The 13099-nt window shown below is 45.4% G+C and overlaps 1 long non-coding RNA gene across 1 annotated transcript; it reads right to left on the minus strand.

Moving 5' to 3' along the window:
- Positions 1-636: 636 nt before the first annotated feature.
- On the minus strand, positions 637-13099 carry LOC145860086 (uncharacterized). Its single transcript, XR_014380201.1, has 2 exons — positions 12739-13099; positions 637-3495 (listed from the first exon to the last, which is right to left on the minus strand). It is a non-coding gene; the product is annotated as an uncharacterized LOC145860086 (long non-coding RNA).

The following is a 13099-nucleotide window of genomic DNA, read 5'->3' on the forward strand; positions in this document are numbered from 1 at the left end:
ATCAGGTGAGTGAGTCTTCTCCTCAATAACAAAGAAAAAACAACCACATGGAATGGGCCTACCAAATGTATAGTTTGTGATCTCAACTTGACCCTGACCCAACAAAGTTCAAGTACATGTTCGTCCAGCACTAACACCAGATGATTGAATGAAGAGATTCCTTGTTGCCATGAAAGGAGAGGCCCAGAAGTTGTAGTCCGTCCACTAGAGCAGCTAGAGGATGTAGTCCGTCCACTAGAGCAGCTAGAGGATGTAGTCTGTCCACTAGAGCAGCTAGAGGATGTAGTCTGTCCACTAGAGCAGCTAGAGGATGTAGTCTGTCCACTAGGGATGCTAGAGGTCGTAGTCTGTCCACTCAGGATGCTAGAGGTTGTTGTCTGTCCACTAGGCCTGCAAGAGGTCGTAGTCCATCCACTAGGGGAGCTAGAGGTCGTAGCCCGTCCAGTAGGGCTGCAAGAGGTCGTGGTCTGCCCACTAGGGGAGCCAGAGGTCGTGGTCTGTCCACTACATTTACATTTACGTCATTTAGCAGACGCTCTTATCCAGAGCGACTTACAAATTGGTGCATTCACCTTATGATATCCAGTGGAACAACCACTTTACAATAGTACATCTATATCTTTTTTTTGGGGGGGGGGGGGGGGGGGGGTTAGAAGGATTACTTTATCCTATCCCAGGTATTCCTTAAAGAGGTGGGGTTTCAGGTGTCTACGGAAGGTGGTGATTGACTCCGCAGAGCAGCGAACAGTTTTGACTGGGCTGAGCGGGAACTGTGCTTCCGCAGAGGTAGGGGGGCCAGCAGGCCAGAGGTGAATGAACGCAGTGCCCTTGTTTGGGTGTAGGGCCAGATCAGAGCCTGAAGGTACGGAGGTGCCGTTCCCCTCACAGCTCTGTAGGCAAGCACCATGGTCTTGTAGCAGATGCGAGCTTCAACTGGAAGCCAGTGCAGTGTGCAGAGGAGCGGGGTGACGTGAGAGAACTTGGGAAGGTTGAACACCAGACGGGCTGCGATATTTTGGATGAGTTGTAGGGGTTTAATGGCACAGGCAGGGAGCCCCGCCAACAGGGAGTTGCAGTAATCCAGACAGGAGATGACAAGTGCCTGGATTAGGACCTGCGCCGCTTCCTGTGTAAGGCAGGGTCATACTCTACGAATGTTGTATAGCATGAACCAACAGGATCGGGTCACCACCTTGATGTTAGCGGAGAACGACAGGGTGTTGTCCAGGGTCACACCGAGGATCTTAGCACTCTGGGAGGAGGACACAATGGAGTTGTCCACCGTGATGGCGAGATCATGGAAAGGGCAGTCCTTCCCTGGGAGGAAGAGCAGCTCCGTCTTGCCGAGGTTCAGCTTGAGGTGGTGATCCATCATCCACACTGATATGTCTGCCAGACATGCAGAGATGCGATTCGCCACCTGGTTATCAGAAGGGGGAAAGGAGAAGATTAATTGTGTGTCGTCTGCGTAGCAATGATAGGAGAGACCATGTGAGGATATGACAGAGCCAAGTGACTTGGTGTATAGCGAGAATAGGAGAGGGCCTAGAACTGAGCCCTGGGGGACACCAGTGGTGAGAGCACGTGGTGCGGAGACGGATTCTCGCCACGCCACCTGGTAGGAGCGACCTGTCAGGGTGGACGCAATCCAAGAATGAGCCGCGCCGGAGACGGTGGAGAGGAGGATCTGATGGTTCACAGTATCAAAGGCAGCAGATAGGTCTAGAAGGATGAGAGCAGAGGAGAGAGAGTTAGCTTTAGCAGTGCGGAGAGCCTCCGTGACACAGAGAAGAGCAGTCTCAGTTGAATGACCAACCTTGAAACCTGACTGATTTGGATCAAGAAGGTCATTCTGAGAGAGATAGCAGGAGAGCTGGCCAAGGACGGCACGTTCAAGAGTTTTGGAGAGAAAAGAAAGAAGGGATACTGGTCTGTAATTGTTGACATCGGAGCGATCGAGTGTAGGTTTTTTGAGAAGGGGTGCAACTCTCGCTCTCTTGAAGATGGAAGGGACGTGGCCAGCGGTCATGGATGAGTTGATGAGCGAGGTGAGGTAAGGGAGAAGGTCTCCGGAAATGGTCTGGAGAAGAGGGGAGGGGATGGGATAGGGTCAAGCGGGCAGGTTGTTGGGCGGCCGGCCGTCACAAGACGCAAGATTTCATCTGGAGAGAGAGGGGAGAAAGAGGTCAAAGCATAGGGTAGGGCAATGTGAGCAGGACCAGCAGTGTCATTTGACTTAACAAACGAGGATCGGATGTCGTCGACCTTCTGTCGTCATCTGCAGAGAGGGAGGGGGGAGGGGGAGGAGGATTCAGGAGGGAGGAGAAGGTGGTAAAGAGCTTCCTAGGGTTAGAGGCAGATGCTTGGAAGTTAGAGTGGTAGAAAGTGGCTTTAGCAGCAGAAACAGAGGAGGAAAATGTAGAGAGGAGGGAGTGAAAAGATGCCAGGTCCGCAGGGAGGCTAGTTTTCCTCCATTTCCGCTCGGCTGCCCGGAGCCCTGTTCTGTGAGCTCGCAATGAGTCGTCAAGCCATGGAGCAGGAGGTGAGGACCGAGCCGGTCGGGAGGATAGGGGACATAAAGAGTCAAATGATGCAGAAAGGGAGGAGAGGAGGGTTGAGGAGGCAGAATCAGGAGATTGGTTGGAGAAGGATTGAGCAGAGGGAAGATATGATAGGATGGAAGAGGAGAGAGTAGCAGGAGAGAGAGAGCGAAGGTTGCGATGGCGCAATACCATCTGAGTAGGGGCAGAGTGAGTAGTGTTGGAGGAGAGCGAGAGGGAAAAGGATACAAGGTAGTGATCGGAGACTTGGAGGGGAGTTGCAGTGAGATTAGTAGAAGAACAGCATCTAGTGAAGATGAGGTCAAGCGTATTGCCTGCCTTGTGAGTAGGGGGGGACGGTGAGAGGGTGAGGTCAAAAGAGGAGAGGAGTGGAAAGAAGGAGGCAGAGAGAAATGAGTCAAAGGTAGACGTAGGGAGGTTAAAGTCACCCAGAACTGTGAGGGGTGAGCCATCCTCAGGAAAGGAACTTATCAAGGCGTCAAGCTCATTGATGAACTCTCCAAGGGAACCTGGAGGGCGATAAATGGTAAGGATGTTAAGCTTGAATGGGCTAGTGATTGTGACAGTATGGAATTCAGAGGAGGGGATAGACAGATGGGTCAGGGGAGAAAGAGAGAATGTCCACTTGGGAGAGATGAGGATTCCAGTGCAACCACCCCGCTGACCAGATGCTCTCGGGGTGTGCGAGAACACATGGTCAGACGAGGAGAGAGCAGTAGGAGTAGCAGTGTTTTCTGTGGTAATCCATGTTTCCGTCAGCGCCAAGAAGTCGAGGGACTGGAGGGTAGCATAGGCTGAGATGAACCCTGCCCTGTTGGCTGCAGACCGGCAGTTCCAGAGGCTGCCGGAGACCTGGAACTCCACGTGGGTCGTGCGCGCTGGGACCACCAGGTTAGAGTGGCAGCGGCCACGCGATGTGAAGCGTTTGTATGGCCTGTGCAGAGAGGAGAGAACAGGGATAGACCGACACATAGTTGATAGGCTACAGGAGAGGCTACGCTAATGCAAAGGAGATTAGCATGAAATTAACTAAACAACTGGGGAAGCGAGAGAGCAGGGCCTCCCTCACTGACAATTCACTGAAACACTAAAACGCTAAAAAGTTACTTTTCTAGCTACCACTAGAAATTAAAATTGATGTAAACTACAGTGGTTCAATGTTTCCAGGAATAGGCTCAAACTTAGTTTATTCCGCTAGATAACTTGGTACAGTATTCTTCCGTGAAAACCCACCTAGTGCACCATGTCCTATGACGCCGTAGCTAACTAGCTAACTAGCATGCTAGCATCCTATAACACACGGTTAGCACCAATACTTGGTAACAACAAGCTACCAATGGATCATTCGTGTCCGTGTCTAGTTCATAACGCAGAAGTAATTAAACGTTGGCTAGCTAACACAAAGTCAGTCCTGCTAGCTACACAAGTGGACTACACATCTCGAATGTTCAGAAAGTTAAGCTTACGTTGCAAAAATCTTATTGACTAAAAATGATACAGCTAGCTGGTAGCTAGCTAGCAGTGGGCATGTTGTTGACTATGTTAGAAAATGTTGCTGGCTAGCTAACCTCGATAGTTACTCTGTACTACGCCTTTATCTTGATACAAAGACAACTATGTAGCTAGCTAACATTACAATAGTCAAATCGTTCCGTTGTAATGTATATAGTTTCTACAGTACTGCTAATTGGTAAAGTTGGCTAGCTAGCTGTGGTGTTATGGTGTTGACGCCGTTTCGAAAATGGCGCGAACGAACAAATACAGCTGGCTAGCTAACCTTGTTAGTTCCTCAGAGCTACACCTTTATCCTTGATACAAAGACAGCAGAGACAACTATGTAGCTAGCTAACAATACACTAATCAAATCGTTCCAATGTAATGTAATGTAATGTGGTATGGACCACAACCACTAGGGCTGCTAGTGGTCGTGGTCCATACACTAGGGGAGCTAGAGGTCGTAGTCCGTACACTAGGGATGCTAGAGGTTGTAGTCCATCCACTGGCGGAGCAAGAGGTTGTAGTCCATCCATTAGGGGAGCAAGAGGTTGTAGTCTGTCCACTAGGGCTGCTAGAGGTTGTAGTCTGTCCACTAGGGCTGCTAGAGGTTGTAGTCCATCCACTAGGGATGCTAGAGGATGTAGTCCGTCCACTAGGGGAGCTAGAGGTCGTGGTCCATCCACTAGGGCTGCTAGTGGTCATAATCCATACACTTGGGGAGCTAGAGGTCGTAGTCCATACACTAAGGGAGCTAGAGGTCGTGGTCCATCCACTAGGGCTGCTAGTGGTCATAATCCATACACTTGGGGAGCTAGAGGTCGTAGTCCATACACTAGGGGAGCTAGAGGTCGTGGTCCATCCACTAGGGCTGCTAGTGGTCATAATCCATACACTTGGGGAGCTAGAGGTCGTAGTCCATACACTAGGGGAGCTAGAGGTCGTAGTCCATACACTAGGGGAGCTAGAGGTCGTAGTCCATACACTAGGGGAGCTAGAGGTCGTAGTCCATACACTAGGGGAGCTAGAGGTCGTAGTCCATACACTAGGGGAGCTAGAGGTCGTAGTCCATACACTAGGGGAGCTAGAGGTTGTTGTCATCCACTAGGGATGCTAGAGGTTGTAGTCATCCAGTAGGGATGCTAGAGGTTGTAGTCGTCCATTAGGGGAGCTAGAGGTTGTCGTCCGTCCAGTAGGGATGTTAGAGGTTCTAGTCCGTCCAGTAGGGATGCTAGAGGTTGTAGTCCATCCACTAGGGGAGCTAGAGGTTGTAGTCCGTTCACTTGGGGAGCTAGAGGTTGTAGTCTGTCCACTAGGGGAGCTAGAGGTTGTAGTCTGTCCACTAGGGGAGCTAGAGGTTGTAGGAGATCAAGAGGCCTTAGGGTTAGGATGTTCTTTGAGCATCAACTGCCCTTCCTTTCTCAGACCATGGATGGTGGCCCATCTTTGCTTGATGGTATGCTCTTCTGGAGGGATGGCAAACACTGTGCGTAGGAGCAATAATGAGCAAAGCCAAGCTGGCTGGGGAAGGCTTCCCTGTGACTACTGAAATGCTGATAGAGGAATGTGTCCGCAGTTTTCAATACCCACAGGGCAGCCGGCTAGGGCCATTACTGTATTCTGTGTTTAATAATGACCTTCCACTGACCTTGAATAAAGCCTGTGTGTCTATGTACACTGACAACTAAATAGTATACACGTCGGCTACGACAGTAAAGTAAATAACTGACACCCTTAACATTATAATGGGTAACTATCAATAAGCAGGTGCTAAATATCTCAAAAACTAAAAGCATAATTTTTGGGACAAATCACTCGCTCAACCCTAAACCTCATCTGAATATATTATTGAATAGTGTGGCGATTGTATACTGCTGGGGGTAACCCTAGATAGCAAGCTGTCATGGTGAAAACATATAGACTCAACGATTGTTTCAATGGCAAAAGGTCTGTCCATGATAAGGCGTTGATCTGCTAGTTTTGCCCTAGTTTTGTCGCACCTCGACTACAGACCTTGACTTCTGCCCAGCTGTGTGGTTATGTGCGGCAAAGAGGGACATACAGTTGAAGTCGGAAGTTTACATACACCTTAGCCAAATAAATTTAAACTCAGTTTTACACAATTCCTGACATTTAATCCTAGAAAAAAATGCCCTGTTTTAGGTCAGTTAGGATCACCACTTTATTTTAAGAATGTGAAATGTCAGAATAATAGAGAGATGTAACGCCCTGGCCATAGAGAGGGGTTTTTTGTTCTTTATTTTGGTTAGGCCAGGGTGTTACATTGGGTGGGCGTTCTATGTTCTTTTTCTATGTTTTTGTATTTCTTTGTTTTGGGCCGTGTGTGGCTCCCAATCAGGCACAGCTGAAGTTCGTTGTGGTTGATTGGGAGTCACACATAAGTGCATGTTTTTCCGTTGGGGTTTTGTGGGTAATTGTTTCTGTCATTGTGTTTCACCTGACAGGACTGTTTGGCTGTCGGTTTTTCTTGTTTTGTTTGCATAGTGTTCTTTAATAATTAAATATGATGAACACTAACTCCGCTGCACCTTGGTCTTCTCTCCAGTACGACAGCCGTTACAAGAGAATTATTTATTTCAGCTTTTATTTCTTTCATCACATTCCCAGTGGGTCAAAAGTTTACATACACTCAATTAGTATTTGGTAGCATTGTCTTTAAAATGTTTAACTTGGGTTAAACCGTAGTCTGGCTTTTTTATGGCGGTTTTGGAGCAGTGGCTCCTTCCTTGCTGAGCGGCCTTTCAGGTTATGTTGATATAGGACTCGTTTTACTGTGGATATAGATACTTTTGTACCTGTTTCCTCCAGCATCTTCACAAGGTCATTTGCTGTTGTTCTGGCAATGATTTGCACTTTTCGCACCAAAGTACGTTTATCTCTAGGAGACAGAACGCATCTCCTTCCTGAGCGGTATGAAGGCTGCGTGGTCCCATGGTGTTTATACTTGCATACTATTGTTTGTATAGATATACGTGGTACCTTCAGGTGTTTGGAAATTGCTCCCAAGGATGAACCAGACTTGTGGAGGTCTACAATTTTTCTTCTGAGGTCTTGGCTGATTTCTTTTGATTTTCACATGATGTCAAGCAAAGAGGCACTGAGTTTGAAGGTAGGCCTTGAAATACATCCACAGGTACACCTCCAATTGACTCAAATTATGTCAATTAGCATATCAGAAGTTCCTAATTTTCTGGAGTTCACAAAGCTGTTTAATTCACAGTCAACTTAGTCTATGTAAACTTCTGACCCACTGGAATTGTGATATAGTGAATTTTAAGTGAAATAATCTGTCTGTAAACAATTGTTGGAAAAATTACTTGTGTCATGCACAAAGTAGATGTCCTAACCGACTTGCCAAAACTATAGTTTGTTAACAAGAAATTTGTGGAGTGGTTGAAAACTAGTTTTAATGACTCCAACCTAAGTGTATGTAAACTTCTGACTTCAATTGTAGGTAAATAGCAGTTGGTCCAGAACAAAGCAGCACGTATTGCACTTAGATGCACTCCTCAAAGTTGAAGAGAGATTGACTACATCACTGTTGGTCTTTGTGCGAGGTGTTGATGTGTTGAAGGTACCAAACTGTCTGTTCAAGCTGTTGGCAACACAGTTCGGACATTCATCAGTACCACACAAGACATGCAATCAGAAGTCTCTTCACAGTCCCCAGGTCCTGAACAAAGGCTGGGAAATGCACAGTATTAAATAAAGCCATGAGTACATGGAACTCTCTGCCAGCCCTGGTAACTCAAGATAGCGATAAAAAAAACAGATAAAAGAACACCTTACAGTACAACAGGGACTGTGAAGAGACACAGATATTTGATGTATTTTGTAGATAAGTGGCCTTACACGAGCCTTGGCCTGTGCAAGCTGGAACGGCTCATAAGGCAGGAGCCATTTCCTGTTTCTGAAGTGTGATGCAGAGGCAGGAGATGTAGTATTATGAAGTGTTATGTAGGAATATGAAAACTGAGTGTACAAAACATTAGGAACACCTAACTAATATTGAGTTGCACCCTCTTTTGCCTTCAGAATTGCCTCAATTCATTGGGGCATGGACTCTACAAGGTGCCAAAAGCGTTCCAAAGGGATGCTGTGTCACGGTAGTCGAAGGGTTGAGACCAAAACGCAGCGGGTATATGTACACTCATCTTCTTTTATTAGGATAAAGAAGGGAAACCAAAAACAAACACGTATACAAAAACACAACGACGATAGACAGTCCTGTAAGGCATAACGGTAAACACGGAAATAACCTCTCACAAAGTGACAGGTGAAAACAGGCTCCCTAAGTATGACTCTCAATCAGCAACAACGATTTACAGCTGTTCCTGATTGAGAGTCATACCAGGCCAACACAGAAATACAAAACTAGGACAGCCCCTTAGAAATACCAACACAAGAACATACCCAACACCCCGGAACACATAAATCAAATGCCCCTCTACAATACACACACACCCAGAACCACCTAAATCAACTACCCCCTCTACATCAACACTTACACCAATAAACCCCAGAAACACTTTACACAAAATATCCCTCTATCTAAACACATACACAAAACCATGAAAACAAATACCCTCTGCCACGTCCTGACCAAACTACAATAACAAATAGACCCCTTTACTGGTCAGGACGTGACATGCTGGCCCATGCTCCCCAAAGTTGTGTTAAGTTTGCTAGATGTCCTTTTGGTGGTGGACCATTCTTGATACACGTGGGAAACTGTTGAGCGTGAAAAACCCAGCAGCATTGCAGTTCTTGACGCACTGAAACTGCTGCACCTGGCACCTACTACCATATCCCGTTCAAAGGCACTTAAATCTTTTGTCTTGCCCATTCACCCTATGAATGGCACACATATACAATCCATGTCTCAATTGTCTCAAGGCTTAAGAAACATTCTTTAATCTGTCTCCTCCCCTTCATCTACACCGATTTGAAGTGGATTTAACAGGTGACATCAATAAGAGATCAAAGCTTTCACCTGGATTCACCTGGTCAGTCTGTGACATGGTAAGAGCAGGTGTTCTTAATGTTTTGTATATATCATATAATGTTATAACATTCTGTATATTATATAATTTAGTTATGTTTTGTTTCCTGTCTGCCTTGGCAGAGGATAATTGGGGATCCTAATCAAATACTAAATACCAATTAGACTGTTATGTGAAATAAGTCAGCAGGAATGTGCAAACAGTCTGAGTCTATGGGCTGTACAGTATCAACACAGAGTGTAGATTGAGAACCTATATCTGAGGCTTGTGGTCTTGGGCTGAGTCTGAAATTTAGGGCGACAGGTAGCCTAGTGGTTAGAGTGTTGGGCCAGTAATTGAGAGGTTGCTGGTTCAAATACCTGAGCTGACAAAGTGATAAATCTATATATGTGCCCTTAAGCAAGACACTTAATCCAAATTTGCTCCACAGGGACTGTACTACTACAGTTGACCTGTAAAACAACACATTTCACCTATCCAGTGTAGATTATAATGGCACCCCTACATAGTGCACTATATAGCCCCATAGGATCTGATCCAAAGTAGTGTACTATATAGAGAGTAGCATGCCATTGATGCAGCATGGGTACTACAGTACCACCTGTTGCCCCAGAGTGATGTAGCATGGAGGGAGGCTGAGGGGTGGACCAACACAACAGTTTCAGTTTATTATTCTCTGTTTGTGAGGAAAATAGTTACCTGATCTACTGTTTGTCTTAAAGGAAATGCTGAAAACAAGTTTTATGAAATAATCAAAAGATACTGCATATTGATTCCCAAAGCAGAGGCTCTGTGTTGGGTGTGTTTCTGCATGTCTATCTGGTAGATCAGCCTGGTTGGACTAACAGGCAGGCAGGCTTGTGTGTATATGTCCCCTCTGTCCTATTCAGAGTGGACACAATGGGCAGCTCTGTTGGCATATCTCCAGCAAGCAGTGTGTGTGTGTGTGTGTGTGTGTGTGTGTGTGGGGGGGACATGAGTCCAGACAATGGGTGAGCAGAGCTGCCCCGTGTGTAGAGCACAGAGCCGACACACACAGCACGCTGACATATAAACCCTCTTCATGTACTGTAATACACACTGACAGGAGCTCAGAACAGGAACATAACATAACCCTCTTCATGTACTGTAATACACACTGACAGGAGCTCAGAACAGGAACATAACATAACCCTCTTCATGTACTGTAAAACACACTGACAGGAGCTCAGAACAGGAACATAACCCTCTTCATGTACTGTAAAACACACTGACAGGAGCTCAGAACAGGAACACAACATAACCCTCTTCATGTACTGTAAAACACACTGACAGGAGCTCAGAACAGGAACATAACCCTCTTTATGTACTGTAATACACACTGACAGGAGCTCAGAACAGGAACATAACATAACCCTCTTTATGTACTGTAATACACACTGACAGGAGCTCAGAACAGGAACATAACCCTCTTCATGTACTGTAATACACACTGACAGGAGCTCAGAACAGGGACATAACCCTCTTCATGTACTGTAAAACACACTGACAGGAGCTCAGAACAGGAACATAACATAACCCTCTTCATGTACTGTAATACACACTGACAGGAGCTCAGAACAGGAACATAACATAACCCTCTTTATGTACTGTAATACACACTGACAGGAGCTCAGAACAGGAACATAACATAACCCTCTTTATGTACTGTAATACACACTGACAGGAGCTCAGAACAGGAACATAACCCTCTTCATGTACTGTAAAACACACTGACAGGAGCTCAGAACAGGAACATAACCCTCTTCATGTACTGTAATACACACTGACAGGAGCTCAGAACAGGGACATAACCCTCTTTATGTACTGTAAAACACACTGACAGGAGCTCAGAACAGGAACATAACATAACCCTCTTCATGTACTGTAAAACACACTGACAGGAGCTCAGAACAGGAACATAACATAATCCTCTTCATGTACTGTAATACACACTGACAGGAGCTCAGAACAGGAAAATAACCCTCTTCATGTACTGTAATACACACTGACAGGAGCTCAGAACAGGAACATAACATAACCCTCTTCATGTACTGTAATACACACTGACAGGAGCTCAGAACAGGAACATAACATAACCCTCTTCATGTACTGTAATACACACTGACAGGAGCTCAGAACAGGAACATAACATAACCCTCTTCATGTACTGTAATACACACTGACAGGAGCTCAGAACAGGGACATAACATAACCCTCTTCATGTACTGTAATACACACTGACAGGAGCTCAGAACAGGAACATAAGATAACCCTCTTCATGTACTGTAAAACACACTGACAGGAGCTCAGAACAGGAACATAACATAACCCTCTTCATGTACTGTAATACACACTGACAGGAGCTCAGAACAGGAACATAACATAACCCTCTTCATGTACTGTAATACATACTGACAGGAGCTCAGAACAGGAACATAACATAACCCTCTTCATGTACTGTAATACACACTGACAGGAGCTCAGAACAGGAACATAACATAACCCTCTTCATGTACTGTAATACACACTGACAGGAGCTCAGAACAGGAACATAACATAACCCTCTTCATGTACTGTAAAACACACTGACAGGAGCTCAAAACAGGAAAATAACCCTCTTCATGTACTGTAAAACACACTGACAGGAGCTCAGAACAGGAACATAACATAACCCTCTTCATGTACTGTAAAACACACTGATAGGAGCTCAGAACAGGAACATAACATAACCCTCTTCCTGTACTGTACTCAAATTGTCACATGCGCCGAACACAACAGCTGTACAGTAGACCTTACCGTGAAATGCTTACTTACAAGCCCCTAACCATCAATGCAGTTAGAAAAATAAGTGTTAAGAAAGTATTTACTAAAATAAACTGAAATAAAAAAAACATAATTGAAGAGCAACAATAAAATAACAGTAACAGACCACTTCCGTATTGAGCGAGTCACTGGTACTTCCAGCTTTGCTTTATGCTTGTAATCTGGAGTCAGGAGGATAGAATTATGGTCAGATTTTCCAAAAGGAGGGCGAGGGAGAGCTTTGGACGTGTCTCTGTGTGTGGAGTAAAGGTGGTCTAGAGTTTTCTTTTCTCTCTGGTTGCTCATGTAATGTATTAATTAGGTAAAACAGATTTGTTTCCCTGTATTAAAGTCCCCGGCCACTATGAGTGCAGCCTCTGGGTGAACATTTTCTTGTTTGCTTATGGCCTTATACAGCTCATTGAGTGCGGTCTTAGTGCCAGCATCAGTTTGTGGTGGTAAATAGACAGCTACGAAAAATATTGATGAGAACTCTCTTGGTAAATACAGTGGTCTACAGCTTATCATGAGATACTCAGGCGATCAAAACCTTGAGACTTCCTTAATATTAGATTCCGTGCACCAGCTATTATTGACAAATAGACACAGACCGCCAATTGCTGGAGGCAGCTGTTCTGTCTTGCTAACGAACTGAAAACCCAGCCTGCTGTATGTTATCCATGTCGTCATTCAGCCACGACTCGGTGAAACATAAGATATGACAGTTTTTAATGTTCCGTTGGTAGGATAGTCTTGATCTGAGCTCATCCAGTTTGTTATTCAATGATTGTACATTGGCTAATAGGACGGAAGGAAGAGGCAGGTTACCTACTCACCGTCATATTCTTACAAGGCACCCGACCTACGACTTCTATATCTCCGCCTCTTCTTCATGTCAATGACGGGGATTTGGGCCTTGTCGGGTGTCTGAAGTAAATCCTTCACGTCAGACTTGTTAAAGAAAAAAATCTTTGTCCAGTATGAGGTGAGATATCGCTGTTCTGACATCCAGAAGCTCTTTTTGGTCATAAGAGATGGTGGGAGAAACATTATGTATCAAATAAGTTACAAATAATGCAAAAAAAAATACACAATAGCACAATTGGTTAGGAGCGCGTGAAACCGGCTCCTAACCATACCGTACACTGCATTCTGCAGGAGGATAAGATCCTGACAGAACACTTTAGTGGTAGTTAA

The sequence above is a fragment of the Salmo salar genome, chromosome 13, assembly GCF_965601325.2.
Source record: "Salmo salar chromosome 13, fSalSal1, whole genome shotgun sequence".
Taxonomy (NCBI): Eukaryota; Metazoa; Chordata; class Actinopteri; order Salmoniformes; family Salmonidae; genus Salmo; species Salmo salar.